General features: G+C 43.0%; 1 protein-coding gene across 1 annotated transcript in view; it reads left to right on the forward strand.

Moving 5' to 3' along the window:
- arhgef40 (Rho guanine nucleotide exchange factor (GEF) 40) overlaps nucleotides 1–5958 on the forward strand; it is a 69488-nt gene extending 63530 nt beyond the window's left edge. The window contains exon 27 of the mRNA XM_033610010.2: nucleotides 1724–5958. The gene's annotated coding sequence lies outside the window, so the exon portion shown is untranslated. The remainder of the gene's footprint in view (nucleotides 1–1723) is intronic.
- The last annotated feature ends 9458 nt before the right edge of the window (nucleotides 5959–15416 follow it).

Raw genomic sequence — 15416 nt, forward strand, 5'->3', positions numbered from 1 at the left:
GTCCTTGTCCCAGTTTACAAGCAACTGAGAAAATCGAATTACTGACGGGAATGTGTCCTCCTCCACAACACTAGGTGGCGATATGCATCGTTTCAGCGGGTTAATACGGCCCCGTTTCCGGTTAACCTATTACGTCACTTAAAAATAAACAACTGGAGTCAGGCGGCAGACCTGCATTTTCGAACAACAGCAAGATGGATAATCATACAGCTTTGTTCATCTCGTACGTAATGTACACGTTACTGATTGTGCAGATAAGGTGCACGCTATCCCTCGTGGTCATGGTGATTTCGAGAGGCAGACAAGAACGCCGTATGCTGTTGGAGGGCTACAGCAATAGCATGTCTTGTCTGTTCCGGGGTCATACGCTAGCGCGGGGGGTGTGGAGCATGCACACATGTATTGACTAGTTTAACTCCAATTACGGCATATACATGCCGGAGAAAATCGAATTCCAATCGCATTTTCTGGGTGTCTTAATCGGAGTTGGAGAACTCCGATATTAGTCAGAGTAACGCATTTACATGCACTTCAGTTGTCCAGTTATAGTCGGATTAAGGCAATAATTCGTTTTTTTTCAAGTGTCATGTAAACATACTCAGTGAGTAAGACTAAACCAAAGACAGTGAGTCCATCATATCTCTGGTCATGGCATCCTTGGGCGGCTATTTTCAAACTTATCTGGAAGCTGCAATAGTACAGTTTCTGCTCGTTAGATGCATACGGTCTTTTGAAATATACCTAACGTTTATTTCCTTGTGCAACTAAAGCATGTTTTCAGGGTTTAAAAAAACAAAACATCATGGCTTGGCATACAGGAAGCAAACAGCAGACTCCCGGGTGAAAGTCCAGTGTTTGTTGGACCCATCCACCACCCTTCCCGCCTACCCTATAGTGACTTTCTAGCTCCTTAAATTAGGACTTTGTCTGGTGGCGTTTCAAACTAAAGCCAAAACTAAAGTGGTGTCTCACACTCCTTTTTTCGTCGGTGTCTGACACAGAACTCACTGACCAAGTGTTGGTATTTGACGACTTCAGAATGAGAACATGTTGTGTCGGGACTTTATAATTAGGTACAGACCAGGTAGTAGCATCATGCATCCAAGCTAAAAGTATGAAAACAGACAGAGCTTGAATTTTGTCATCAGGAGGTGGATGGCGTGTAACCTTGGCGAGGTACCTGTCAGGCTACTATTTTTTACCAAACCCAGGTCTCTTTAACACCACATCATAACCTTCTCCAGCAGCGTTTGAGTCACCAAACCTGGGCATTTTTTACAAACCCCTCCCTGCTTTTCCAGCGGATTTTGTACCACCAAATGTGGGTATTTCAAGCTACAACATGATCGACCAAACCAAACCAAACCTTCACAAGTTCCATTGTATCCACCATAAAATAATGTGCAAATGTGATCTGTGTTGTGTGAAAATGTACAACACGAACATTTTTTCTGGCAATTGGGTTGAAATGAAAATCAATCTAGGCTTGGAGTTGGCCCAGTTAGCTTGCTAAAGTATTGGTTTTACCATTACAACAAATGTAACTTGCAGGGTATGCACTAGCAGTGTAGGGAGGGGCCACATTTGAATGTTGTGTTTACAAACAGTGAGCGACAATTCCTGCATAGTGTACCTTTAAAGTTCATGCAAAAATCAGAAATTTTAATGTAAAAATGTAATAATTAATTTCTTTTTGTCTTGTCCTGTACCTTTTTACAATCAGAAACTGGACCCTGGACTTTCTGAAGCTTTAAACATCTCCGTTCCACCTCTGGGCACGCCAAACTGGACTTCGAGGAGCAAGAAGACAAAAGAGAGACCCTCAGACTCTATTTGAACTTCTCCCACATGCTTCCTCTCCTTCCCTTTTTCCCCCCTCATGCCCCCTTCGCCTCATTAAAACAAATAAAATGCCAGCAGATTAGCCGGAGCAGCTCTACTGCACTGCTTTCCCCGCGTTTGAAACCTCCCAGCTCTGATATGAACCCCCGAAAGAAAAGCTGCCTCCCAAAAAAAAAAAAGGATCAAAACTGCCCTGTTTAAACCATGACAAGCACCAGCAGGGCTCTCTGCACTCCGCCATTTTGGATCTGCCAGTCTCAGTTGCTGGCAGAGTCATTGACACCAAAGGCACTTCAGCCACACAGTGCGGCCATTGTCTGCCCCGCGGCTCCCCACTAGGCCAAACCACTTGGTCTGAACCACTGACTGCCTGGCTGGCTGACTGTACGCATCACATGCTCCAGCATCTGATAATAAACAGGAAGTAATATGCGGGGCGTAAATCCACCGTAGGATTGCAGATTTAGAATGTATTATGTACTTTGTCATTTTCATAACGCTGAATGGAGTACTGTAGGCTTTTTTCTTTTTTTCTCCTGCCTGTGTAAAAATGTGTGGCATAGGCTAGGTGTGATTGCATCTATGTAAATGAGGCAGGGGTGGTGTGAGCATGCACACACACAAGTACACACACAGTGTCCCTCAACACATGCAGTCATTCTTATTGTTATAAGACAGTGGAGCTCTATTCACGCTCACGTGCTCACACACACTCACTGTGGCCGTTTTAGAGCCTGGTACAGTGGCTAAATCAACATCAGGCAAGGTTACATCTGATCACATACAGAAAGCATTGCCTTGATAATGAACGTTTTACAGTTTCATATCCAGCTGTTTGTTTAAGCTAATGATGTATTAACAGTGGCAAGGACAAAATGGTATTTAGTCTCCTTTAAAGTGTAACTTATGTCAGCAACATGAGCTTCTTGGTGCCTTATATGTGTACTGATAATGAATTTAATGCTATACCGTTTGATATAAGTACCATATTCTATATGCCAAAGGTATAAAATGGGTGTTTGTGCAATGTTTATTTGTGTACAAAGAGGTATTGTTGTTACATTTAATCTGAGCTTTCCTGACCTCCATGAAATGGAGAAAGGTGGATGTGTTCGATGTGCCATATTCTGGTTTTTACTGGGTTTTGTGCTTACGGCCAGAAGACATGAACTACATCTGATTATTCCTGAAGAGGTAATTTACTGAAATCTCACTTCTAGGTTATTTCTCAGAGGAAGACGGTGTTCCTAGAATGCCCCAAAATGTTTCTTATCAGCTTCTGGATGTGAATATTTGGAGCTGAAAGAAAACAATTTGAACAAATTTTAATGATGGCTATGATGTCGGGGGATTTCTTCAGCGTGCATTTTAAAGGAATAATATCACATTTTGGAAAACATATTTTTGTGCTGCCAGGAGTTAGATGAAAAAATGGTACCACTCTCATATCTGCAGGTTAAATATGAAGCTAACGCCAGCAGCTGATTAGCTTAGCTTAGCTTAGCTTAGCTTAGCTTAGCATAAAGACTAGAAACGGGAAAACAGCTAGCCTGGCTCTGTCCAAAAGCAACAAGCTCCTAAACACTTTATGTCAAGTTGTTTAATCTGTAGAAAAACTAAAATAAAGAGTGTAATCAACAAATTGTGGTTTTATGGGAGGTTTGGGTCAGACTATTTCCTGGCTGGGAACAGTAACTTCCTGGAGTCTTGTCGTCATCGTGAAGTTGTCCGAGAAAGTCCTGTTATTTGCTCCTGAAAAACTTAGCAGTTTTTACAGTTTCTTTTTTTTTCTATAAAACAATTGAAATACGTGTAATTTGATAAAGAAGACTTGTACGTGGATTGTGACCTTTAAATATAGTGGTGCTAGTGGTTTTCCCTGCTTCCTATTTTTGTGCTAAGCTAAGCTAACGGATTGCTGGCTGTAGCTTTATATTGCTATTACAGATATGAGAGTGGTCAATCTTTTTTTAAACCAACTCTTGTAAATAAAGTAAACTAGCATATCTCCCAAAATTTTGGACCTTTCCTTGAACTTTTCTTTAAACTAATGGAACAGGCGTTACAAAGATAGGTTACACTTGCAAAATAGCATCTTAAAGGAGAAATATTCAGAGCTTATCTATGATTCAGAGTTTGTCTACATACAGCCCTCAACATGGAGGTGGCTGAGCAGACAGCTAGCAGCTAACAGTGCTAACAACAATAACATTGCTGACAGAGCCTATCTATGATTCAGAAGTTGTCTACATACAGCTCTCAACATGGAGGTGGCTGAGCCAACAGCCAGCAGCTAACGGTGCTAACAGTGCTAACAACAGTAAGGGTGATGACAGAGCATATCTATGATTCAGAGGTTGTCTACATATGGGTCTCAACATGGAGGTGGCTGAGCCGATGGCTAACAGCTAACAGAGTTAGCAGCTACCGGTCGTAACAGTGCAAACAGTGCTAACATCAGCAGCAGTGATGACAGTGCTTATCTATAATTCAAATGTTGTTTGCATATGGCTCTCAACATCGAGGTGGCTAAAACCAACAGCTAGCAGCTAATAGGGCTAACAGTACTAACAACGGTAACAGTGCTGACAGAGTTGATCTATGATTCAGAGATTGTCTACATACGGCTCTCAACATGGAGGTGGCTGAGCTGACAGTTAGCAGCTAAAAGTGCTAACAATGGTAACAGTACTGACAGAGCTTATCTATGATTCAGAGGTTGTCTACATATGGGTCTCAACATGGAGGTGGCTGAGCCGATGGCTAACAGCTAACAGAGTTAGCAGCTACCGGTCGTAACAGTGCAAACAGTGCTAACATCAGCAGCAGTGATGACAGTGCTTATCTATAATTCAAATGTTGTTTGCATATGGCTCTCAACATCGAGGTGGCTAAAACCAACAGCTAGCAGCTAATAGGGCTAACAGTACTAACAACGGTAACAGTGCTGACAGAGTTGATCTATGATTCAGAGATTGTCTACATATGGCTCTCAACATGCAGGTGACTGAGTTGATAGCTAGCAGCTAATGTGGCTAACAGTGCTAACAATGGCAGCAGTGCTGACAGTGCTACCAAGCGCCGTTTGAGGGCAGAACAGAGGGGATGGGATTAGCTAGCCAAAGATACTCACACAGGGACTCATTATGCACTAACATGCATGTACAGCCAACCATAATTACGGAGAAGCTTGGATTACAACACTTACAGAGGAAGCCTGACTTCATTCTTTGCTCAGGGCGCTGTTACTCAAATATATCTTTACATAGCAAAAAGTAGTTTGCTAATGCTCTGAATATCATATAGAGCTCTGTGACCTTTACCTCTCTGACAGACTCATACATGTGACACTGCTGAGTTTTATTCAAACTCAGAACTAATAGAAATTATAGGGAACATCCCATATGCATCAACATTAGTGCTGCATGACATATTTAAAACCTGTCATTTTATATTTATGATGCAGGCAAAACAAAAGGTATCAATATTTCATATGATGATGTAGTTCATATTGTATGACAGCAAGCACGCAGTCAGTAAAACCAATCATCGCATGTGCATCGCTACCAAACAATATCACGCTTAAGGTACAATACGAAACCATCAGGTAGCGAAAGCCAGCAGCGGTGGCGGTGGCGGTGGCGATGGCGGGAGGTCAAGCCCGCTGTCTGCAGACAGCAGCAGCAGTTTGCTGCCGTTATCAGATTCAGCACGTTTCATATCTGCATTCAAATTCAAAAATTGCAAATGGCTATTGAGCCGTTTCTGAATCAATATGTAATTTGTTGGCTCGGAGAAGGCCCGTACACTTCATGGCCTTTAGCTGTTTGGTACATTGCGTTATATTGGAAGCAATGTAATGAACACCATCTTTCATTCTTACTGCAGTATAGATTGTCATATGCAGAAAATCCCTCACTTTTTTGTGGCGGCGAGGCAGTATTAATGTATAGACTTATTCCTCTTGCTCTTTTCTTCTACGACACACTCTGCCTGATGTTTACATTTTTTCGGAAGGAATGTGGAATGTTGGAAATGCATGTTATGCTAACTTGATAATTGTACTGTTATTTTTTACTTCTCTGTGTTGAATTAAAACTGGATGCAACTTCCAAATGTCTCCGAGGGGATTTAAGAGGAGAAGGAGGGAGGGTTAGAGGTTGTGCGAGTGCCTTGTAGCAGGTCTAACCTCAAAATGAGGCCTGTAACCTCGTGACCTTAAACTCGCTGTAATGAGTGGGGGTCTCCTCTGTGAGAGCCAGCTGTGCTGCCGCTTCCACCGGGCCTCACAAAAAAACAGAATGATTAGATAACTACAGTACAGCGCCATATCAAATAGTTCCAGGGATCAAATTCTCTAAAGGAGGGGAGGGCGGTTTGAGAGCACGAGTGTGTGTGTCCATCTGTGCATGTGAGGGACATAGAGAGAGGAATGAGAGATAAAGGGTGGGTAAAGAGGAGGAGGAGGAGGTGGAGGAGGGAGGGGGAGGACAGGAAGGGGCAGAACTGAGGGAGAGAGAAAGGGAGCGACAGAGGAGAAGGACAGGAGACAGTAGGTGGGAATGATGGGAAATGAGCGAGGGCGAAGGGGCAGACAGACAGAGAGGCACAGTCAAGGGGAGAGCAGGAGCGCGAGGGGGAGAGGAGGAAAAAAAGAGAGGAAGAATAGAGAGGGGGGCTTATAGAAAGAGGGAGACACAAAGTAGAGTTAGAACTTTTTTTTTTTTTTTCCTAATGGAGAGAACTAAGAGAGGAACCGAGAGAGCTGCAGAATGGATGAAGGAGAGAGAGCGAGCGGGGTAAAAGGGGGGATGTTGACAAAGCAGCGAGACTGTGGCGAACAAAGAGAACGTGAAGAGAATGAGTCGGGGGAAACATCAAAGGGATTTTTCAGGCCCGGTTACCGGGACAACAGACATTTGCATGCGATTAGCTTTTTACATCATATTAAGAAGGGTTAGGGTGAGGGAGGGAGGAGGGGAGGGGGTGATGGAGGGAGGGAGGTGGAGGGAGGTGGAGGGAGGGGGGGGGCAGGGAACTATAGATCATACGCACACACACTGTATGAGATAGTGAGAGAGGGGAGGAAAAAAAAAAGAGAAAGAAAAAGAGGGACGTTGGTCATCTCACGCGGATAAACTGACTTATAGGCAGCCAGCCAAGCGTTTCTTTTGTAAATGAGAGTGCATGTTGGAGGGAGATACAGTAATATGCCGGCACAGACATTTTGGCGAAGGGAGGTCAGAGCAGGCAGTGGTTTTTTTTTTCTGCTTTGAATACAAGTTTGACACAAATGATTTAAAGCACTGAGGAACAATCTGCCACCAGAGTGATCTCTTAAACAAACACACGGGCACTGATTTCAGCTTCACGGCATGATTTGAGCATTTTATTATCACATTATTGAATCAAACTTATCAATATTTTTTCACAACGGCAGACCAGACTTGCATTATAACAGACTAGCTCAAATATAAAAAGAGTGTGGAAGCAGATGTGATGATAAAATACCCACATATGTTCTTTTTTTTTTTTTAACAAAACTAAAAGGATCGAGTGTTTCTTTTTGGGGTGGAGGAATGATCCTACTTCTTAAGTTACATAAACCATTTAAAAACCAATTGGATAAGCAGATTAATGTGTTGTCACAAAGCTGAAAACAGCGGCTGACATCCTGGAGATTCATGGTTTACACAGGAGGGTGCATTAAACTATTAATATATAACATTCCTGAAAATAACCACATAAAACTGATCATAAAAGACAACACTGATTGTTACCAATACATCCCAAAATTCCATTATTAACCTTATTAACCCTATACATGCCCACTGTCTAGACATAGGTATGTATATTTGTTGCCCAAAATGCACCCACACTACATACAGTTAATGTATGAAAATATGAAAACTACATAGAATTGATTATAAAAGACAACACTGATTGTTATCAGCACATCCTAAAATTCTAATTAACCCCTTACATGCATGCTTGTACATGTAAACATGCAGAGTGTCTAGACACAGGTATGTATAATATATTTGTCGCCCAAAATGCACCCACACCACACAATAATTGATATATATGAAAATATGGAAATTATTTAAAGGAGCTATATGTAAGAAATCTAAAGCAAATGGTCATAAAATCCTCCTAATATGTCACAGAGACTAAGGAATAATGTTCATATAACATACTGATCTCACCGACAACAATAGTACAGCCAGAATATTCGCATTTAAAAAACATTTTTACAGTCCGCAAATCATGTTTATGTTTTGAATTTGTGTTTTGGCCTGTTGCGCCACCCACCGCCGTCTACCAGTCATGCAGTCAGTAGAATCTCAGCATCAGTTACAGTTACGACTGAGCTACAGCAACACGGCAAGCAGCATTAGCAGTCTCCCGGTACATAGCATTAGCAGTCTCCGCCGCTGTATCCCGGCAGCAGCATTAGCAGTGTCCCGGTACATAGCATTAGCAGCCGGCTCCTCCTCAGCTGTATTCCGGCAGCAGCGTTAGCAGCAGAGAAGCTGGACTTGCTCGAACGGTCCGCTGGAAAACCGAAGATCAAGGACGCGGTGATGCAGCCCTGCCACAGCAGCCGCCTGTGGGCAAACAAATCAGTCTCCAGCGTGCCGCTGTCCAGCAACCTCGAATCTGTAGGGGAGGGGGGGCAGACACGACTCGCGGCAGTATTTTGAATTTGAGTGCAGTAACCGTTTTGGCCACATTCTTACATACAGCGCCTTTAAAATTGATCAAAAAACAACACTGATTATCACCAATATGTCCTGGAATTCCAATATTAACCTTATTAACCCTATACATGCCCACTGTCTAGAAACAGGTATGTATATTTGTTGCCCAAATGCACCCACACTACACACAGTTAATGTATGAAAATATGAAAAGTACATAAAATTGATTAAAAAAGACAACACTGATTGTTATCAACACATCCTAAAATTCTTTTTAACTCCTTACATGCATGCTTGTACATGTATACATGCTTATTGTCTAGACACAGGTATGTATATTTGTCGCCCAGAATGCACCCACACCACACAATAACTGATATATGAAAATATGAAAATTATTTAAAAGACAACATTGATTGTTACCAATACATCCTAAAATTCCAGTAATAATCTGTACATGTATACATACTCATTGTCTAGATGCAGGTATGTATTTCAGTCGCCCAAAATGCACCCACACCACACAAAACTTAATGTATGAAAATATGAAAATTACTTAAAACTAATCATAAGACAACACTGATTGTTATTAATACATCATAAAATCCCGATATTAATCCTATAAACTAAATATGTGCATGTTTGTACATGTATATGTGCTCAGTGTCTAGACACAGGTGTGTATAATTTATTGTCGCCCAAATGCACCCACACTACACAAAACATAATGTATGAAAATATGAAAATGTTTTAAAATTGATTATAAGACAACACTGATTGTTAACAATACATCCTAAAATTCTGCATGTTTGTTCATGTATACATGCACAATGTCTAGACACAGGTATGTAAAAGCATGACATATTTGTTGTCCAAAATGCACCCTCATTCCACAACAATCGATGTATGAAAAAATTAAAAATCACATAAAATTGATCATAAAAGACAACACCAATTGATACCGATATATCCTACAACTCCAGTAATAATCTTATAAACCCCACACATGCATGCTTGTACATGTATAACATGCACAGTGTCTAGACACAGGTATGTATAATGTATTTGTCGTCTTAAACGCACCCTCACTACACAATAAACACCTTGTTGTTTGCACTCACACAGTGCATACATCACACTGTCATAAAAAAAACTGCACCTCACACAACCTTCCCTGCAATAATAAAAGCCATTAAACATGTTTCTATGGGCACACACCCTCCGGCGTTTTACACATGTAATATTATCCCGCCACATCTCTCCTCCACCTCCTTTCTTCCTTCCTTCCTTCCTTCCCTCGCTCCTGTCTCTCCATCAATCCACGTCCCCCCCCTCCCTCTTTCCTCTCCATCTCCATCTCCATCTCCATCTCCATGCCTTTCTCTCTCTCTCTCTCCCCCTTTCTATCCATCCATCTTAATCTCCACCTCTCCCTCCTTATATTTCTCCTCCTCCTCCTCCTTTTTTCTTTCTCTCTGGCCTGCTCTCTCTTTCTCTGTGAGTGTGTGTGTGATGCTTCAGTGCCCTCTGTATTGTGGCTGCATTGTGCCAGTAGGCGTCGCCGCGACAGCCGTTGTCACGGCAGCATTGTGATGGGGGGGTGAAGGGGGTGTGTGTGTGGTGGGGGGGGGGTGATGGTGTGTCTGTGTTGGGTGGGGGTGGGATGGGGGGGTGGGAGTGTATTACAGTATCAATACCCTGACACTGCGACAAAAAGGACAGCAGCCGTAGCCACATATCACTCCACCTCTGCACTCCTCCTCCTCCTCCTCCGTCGTCTCCATCCTCCCTCCCTCCCTCTTTCCTTGCGACCCCCCCCCCACCCCACCACCAACACCACCTCCACCTCCTCCCCCCGAATCAATTCCTCCTCCCCTCCTTTCAATTGATTTCCCACCATATCCCACTGAATATGTACATATTGATCCCCCCCCCTCCTCCTCCTTCTCACCCCACCTCAGCCTCATCCCTCACTCTTTTCTTTCTCTCCTTCTCTTGTTTTTACTCAGGCATCTATCAGATTTCACCCCCCCCACCCTCTATCTACGCCCCTCTCCCCTCCACCCTCGCCCCTTATCTCACTCCATCTCTTTCTCTCCCTCACTTTCCTCATCTTTCATTTCATCTCCCCTATTCTTTCCCTCTCTCTGTGCCATCTCTTCTGCCCCCCCCCACCTCACTTCTCTCTCCATCACACCTCCCTCCCCGTCTCCCTCCCTCACGGCTGTTTTTTTTTTTTTTGTTTTTTTTTTGGTGTTTTGTGTGTGTGTGTGTGTGTGTGTGTGTGTGTGTGTGTGTGTGTGTGTGTGTCACTGTCTCACTCACTCTCTGCATATTAATTGGTGCATTTCTGCTGCGGCGGAGAAAACAATCAAAGCGTCAGGGGCGGGTGATGATGCCATTGTGGCAGCCGCAAACACGTACACATATGTACCGTGAGCATACACACAAACACAAACAGATAGCGAGGGGGAGACACACACACACACAAACACACACACACACACACACACACACACACACACACACACACACACACACGCAAGGCCGACACACACACATAAGTTCAGTTGCAGGGACACATCAGCAGACAGAGAACGCATACATATATGCACTTGTATACACACATATAAGCTGCTGACATGCAAAAATGTGCTCACACACACTCTCGTATGCGCACGTTGATTTACTATGTACACACACTGAGACAAGCATGCACTGCACATGTGCCACAGACTTAGTCAGTCACTCTCAGATACACAATGGCAGGCTTACAATGGCTGATCCAGGAGATATGTTCTGCGTCAGCAAAGACATTTGAATTTCCCAGCCAACATTTACCTTCACACAGTGTTTGAGCACATCACATTTAAATATTAAAACCAAGGCCTTTAGCTGAGAAACGTTCCGACTTACGATTCACATTTCTTCCATATGTCTGAGGGAAACACACAAAGGCAGAGGTTACATCTAAATACTGTTTAGACTGAAGCCCTATCATTAAAAATAATAAACCCAAAGTGAATAAGGAAAACAACATGTAAAGGTGAACATTTCTGCAGTCATTACTTGGCAGACTATTCAGCTGGATTTTTGTTCTGCACTATGTTGTGTATATCTCACTCTGTAACTCTCTTTGATAAAGGCAGAGAGGTGGTGGTGGAAGAGGCGCGTGGGCTTCACCACTCTACGCGCATCCCTAGCCCACGTACTGTAGATCTGACTCCCTGCTTTTTGTTGTTGTCGTTTGGCCTTACACAGCGCACCGCGGCACGCTCACTCACGCAAGCCACTTACATGGAAAACAAGAATACGTCGGAGGGAAAACAAAGTCTGTGTTAAACTCAGCGCTTGAGACTTTAAACTGCTGATGGAGATGGAGCAGATAAAACAGATGGTGAAGGTCTGATGAAAATATTTGAGTAATGAGAGTTGAGACAGCTTTTTTTCCCCCCAGACAATCGTGGCTATGTGTGACCGAAATCTTGATCAGTCATATCAAGATCAAGGATATACGTATACATAAGATTTGCACTTGTCTGTGAGCAACAAGTGTGTGAATCCTGAAACAGCCACTCTCAGAGCAAGAACTTTTTACAGTTGAGCATTTTCACGCCACCCAACACACCCTCACACAGCGGTTCGTATGATATCCTAGGAAAGGTTATGCACACAGTTCATATGATATCTTATGAATTAGTGCCCCTACCAGTTTATTAAGGTTAAAGAAAGTCTACATTAATATGGCAATGCTGGCTTTGGTTTCACAAGGGACACAAACCCTGGTCTCCTGGGTCAAAGTCCTGTGCTTGATTGACTCAATCACCACCATGACCTTTCTATCAAAGCAGACGCTGTTGCTCTTTGTTCGACATCACCTGACTTCCTCCTTTGCTCTCATCAAATGAGGGAGGACAGCCTGCAGCACATAGGTCACTTGATCATAGCCTCCCGGCTCCAAATTACATGCATTATACACGAATCATAGCAACGTGGGGTGGCACGGGTTCACATAGCCGGGTGGGGGGCCCTTCCATATGGAGTTTGGGTACTCCAGTTTCCTCCCACAGTCCAAAGACATGCAGGTTAATTGTACCCTGCCTCTTGTCCAATGTCAGCTGGGATAGGCTCCAGCTCACCCGCATCCCCCAACGGGATAAGTGGTTAAGGCAAGCATTCAAACAAATAAAACGTCTGGAAAGATGATAGAGTTACATCACTTTACTATAATGAAGCGTTTGAAGCCCCCTCCATTCAAGAATGAGTTTTGCTTATTGATACTTGTCTTGGATGTTTGCTTCATTGTGCAGAAGGATGTATGTGCAAAGTTTGACACTGGAAAAAGGACACCCTCTTTCGAATGTTATCATTACATTGAATGGGTGTTATCAGTGGTTATCAGCCTCATAGGTATGGGCTAGAAGGGACCTGCTACACCTACTAGTAGGTTCAGAAGACCATTATCAGTGTATTAAAACAGTTGCAGTTTTGTAAGGTATCACTTTCAGTTGCGTAAGGTTTAGGCGGCCAAACGACGTGCTGAGGTAAAGTAAAATATCATGGTTTGGGTTAAAATAAGTGCATTCGTTGTGTAACCTGAACTTCAATGGGACAAAAGAAAAGGCGACATGGCCACAAGAACTTTACACAGGACACAAACAGCTGTATCCTGAATGAAAGTCCTGTGTTTGTTTGACCCATCCACCACCCTATGTGGACTTTGTTGCTCTTTAGGGCACGGTTGCACATGAGTGAATACAGGTGAGTGATTATCGCCTGCAGAGGCAATTTTCATGCTGAATGTGGGCAATGCCGGATGTGATGTGCACAGAAAGCTAGCTTGCTCGTTAATGTTAGCTAGCTTGCCAATAAACACTGCGAACTATGGTTGTACATTTTCCATTCTCTTAAGTTATGCCTGCCTCCCGACTCACTGCCAGCCGGGTAGCATCACATGTAGGGTAGGTTGTACTTAGCATACAATACTGACATGGCAACAATCGATGTCACCTCCTTACATACTTCTTTGCCATTGGTTGATGCTGCGACTTCACTAATCAAAGTTCACCAAAGTTAAACACCACAAAATGCAAAAATGCAAATTTCCTTTGCCACCAGAATCAAATGTTTTATTTACCCCATCATTCACATTGAATATAAGTGATCAGGAGGTGAATATTCGCCAAGGTTAATTTTGTGCATGTGTGAATGTACTCCTTTACTGCATCACCTGACTTCCTCCTTTGCTCCTGTCATAATTACTAAGGCCACTTGAAGTCACCATCTATGCTCCCGATTGATTGAACTGATAACATCTACTAAATGGACTGATAATGATCTAAACCCACTAGTAGGTGTAGCAGGTCCCTTCTAACCAATTTCTATGAGGCTGATAACCACTGATAACACCCATTTAATCGAGTGATAACATTTAAAGCAGGTGTTGAGGGGTTGAAATTCAACTGTGCTCACCTTCAGGATTTTACGACATTACAACTAGTTTGAAAACCAGTCGGAGTTCATGCAATTTACACTGGTATTATGTGGAAACTTGAAACGTCCAGTGATCACACACCTTCTCACAACATCCTCATGGATTTCAGCAGCTGTTTTCAGCAACAACAACAACAAAAGCTCTCTGTACGCTACCTGCCCAGCACCAAACCGTTAGCGTGCAAGTTGAGCAACTAGCTGATGAAGAAGGTCCAATATCTAACAGCTAAAGACTGAGACAATGTTCTTAAAAGGTGGTAAACTCAAGAGCTAAAAGGAGACAAAGGGATGATGCCGCTGCTCCGTATTGGCTGGATTTGTGAATAGACAAATACTAACTAACACAACAGCCACAACAATGTTTTTTGAAGTTCCTTTGCATTCAACTGGCCTAAAATCTTTGAATTTCATTTTGTAGCTTTTGAGAAATTTCCCACCTTCAGCACAGGGAGACGCATCAACACATGCTCCATTAATAAGAGGATAAATAAGATGACGCAGGGGATCTTTTATGCTAATGTTGTTCATGTGGGTACATTGGTTGGTAGAGACGTGCACCTGCTACAACTTAATCATTGGCAACTAAAAAAGTGTGCATTATCAGATCAGGACAAACCGTATGAGAAGCCCTTCTTTACAATAAGTACTTATGTAGAATAGGTTTATATTTCACCAAATCCATCTTTCGTATTTGTTCGTATTTTGTTGCTGTTTTTTATGTGTTCATGCTTGGGTCTGTACTTATTTTGGGGAGCTTTAATTTTATACATTTTTGTTGTGTGACCGCCGAACTTTCGGTGACATACTTTCCTGTACATTCGCGCTACCCTCCTCACTCGTTTCTGGACCTTGTGAGGAGAGGTGTGTTTGTGGAAAGCTGGTTATGCAGAGTTGCTGGACTGATTTCAATGTGTTCTGCACAGAGAATAAAACCCCCTGGTCAGCAAGGCAGAAGTTGTCCTCCAACACAACGCAGAGTCTGTAGCAAAACCGAAGCATCAGGCCAGATCGGTTACACCTACACGTCTGCTGCTTTACAAAGTCTAATTTTTTAGGAGTATTTTTCCAAAGTGATACTGTACTTTTAGTGTCGTTCCCACTGCTGCTATTTTTGCCAGGGGACCCCCATTAAACCTCCACAGGGACTCCCGGTGGTCCCCAGACCTTATGTTGGGAATCCTACCTCCAAATATGTGCACTTTGTATCTTCTCATCCTGGAAGTGCCATGTGCTTCCGGGGTGGCTCACCACAACATTTAAACCTCCTCTTGTCCCCAACGAACTCAAGTTCATTTGCCCCCTAAGTGCGGTTCATTTGGGCAGGTGTGAACACAGCAACGCACTTGGGTGTGCACCAAAACAACCGGACTGAGACCTTCT

This window comes from Epinephelus lanceolatus, chromosome 22 (assembly GCF_041903045.1).
Source record: "Epinephelus lanceolatus isolate andai-2023 chromosome 22, ASM4190304v1, whole genome shotgun sequence".
In the NCBI taxonomy this organism is placed as follows: domain Eukaryota; kingdom Metazoa; phylum Chordata; class Actinopteri; order Perciformes; family Serranidae; genus Epinephelus; species Epinephelus lanceolatus.